Source organism: Pteropus vampyrus, unplaced genomic scaffold (genome assembly GCF_000151845.1).
Source record: "Pteropus vampyrus isolate Shadow unplaced genomic scaffold, Pvam_2.0 Scaffold20, whole genome shotgun sequence".
Classification (NCBI taxonomy): domain Eukaryota; kingdom Metazoa; phylum Chordata; class Mammalia; order Chiroptera; family Pteropodidae; genus Pteropus; species Pteropus vampyrus.
Genome location: NW_011888801.1, coordinates 914,445 through 916,066, shown reverse-complemented (window position 1 = coordinate 916,066; position 1,622 = coordinate 914,445).

Below are 1,622 nucleotides of genomic sequence, written 5' to 3'. Positions count from 1 at the left end.
GCAGAGTAGCAGGTTGGTTCAAAAACCAAAACCCCAAAATATGCTGCTTTCAAGAGACACATCTCAGCTGCAAGGACAAATGTAGACTCAACATGAAAGGATGGAAAACAATACTCCAAGCAAATGGTATCCAAAGAAAATCAGATTTAGCCGTACTTATTTCTAATGAAATAGACTTCAAGATAAAAGAGGTAATGAGATAATGATGGACACTTCGTAATGACAAAGGGGACCATACATCAAGAAGACATAACACTTATCAAGATATAAGCTCCCAATCAGTGAGCACCAAAATTTATAAAGCAACTTCTAACAGAACTAAATGGAAGAAAAAGGCAAAAACACAATTTTAGTAGGGGACCTAAATACCCCCATTGTCAGCTATGGACAGATCATACAAACAGAAAAATCAATATGGAAATATCCTTAAATGACACATTAGACCAATTGGACACAATCTACATTTACAGAGCCTTTTATCCCAAAACATCGGATTACACATTCTTTGTTAGTGCACACAAAACATTCTCAATAGACCATAAGTTGGGACAAAACTGGCCTCAACAAATTTAAGAAGATTGAAATCATATCAAGAATATTCTCTGACCATTATGCTTTGAAACTACAGATCAACTGTAAAAAGAAAGTGGGAAGAATCACAAATAGTTGGAGATTAAGCAACATGCTACCAAGAACGACTGGGTCATAAAATAAAAGGAGAGATCAAGAGACACATAGAAACAAATGAGAATGAAAATAAAACATCAAATTTTTTGGAACTCAGCAAAAGCAGTAATTCGGAAATTTCATATAATTACAAGCCTATCTCAATAACAATATCCCAAATAAACAACCTAACATTACATCTTAAAAAACTAGAGAAAGAACAAACGAAGCCCAAAGTCACCAGAAGGAAATAGTTAAAATTAGAGCAGAGTTAAATGAAATTGAGAACAAAAAGACAATAGAAAAGAGACAATATGCAAGAAAGAGCTGGTTCTTTGAGAGGTTTAACAAAACTGACAAACCCCTGGCTAGACTCACTAAGGGAAAAAGAGAAAGCACACATATAAAATCAGGGATGAAAGAGGAGAAATGACAGACATCATAGGAATACAAAGGGTCATACAAGAATACTGTGAAAAAGTATATAACACCAAATTTAACAACCTAGAAGAAATAGACAAGTACTTAGAAAGATATAACCTTCCTAGACTGAATCAAGAATTGGAAAATCTAAATAGACCGATCAACAGTATGAAAATTAAAACAATCATCAAAAACCTACCAAAAACCAATAGTCCAGGACCAAATGGCTTCACCAGTGAATTCTACCAAACATTTAAAGAAGATTTAATACCTGTTCTTCTCGAAGAAGAGGAAGCAATACTTCCCAACTCATTTTATGAGGCCAATATTACTCTGATACTAAAACCTGGTAAAGATACACAAAGAAAAAAACTACAGACCAATCTCTCTCTTGAGCACAGATGCAAAAATCCTAAATAAAATACTAGCAAATTGACTACAACAACACATGAAAAAGATTATACACCATGATCAAGTAGACTTCATCCCAGGGACACAGGGATTGTTTAACATACGCGAATCAATTAATGTGA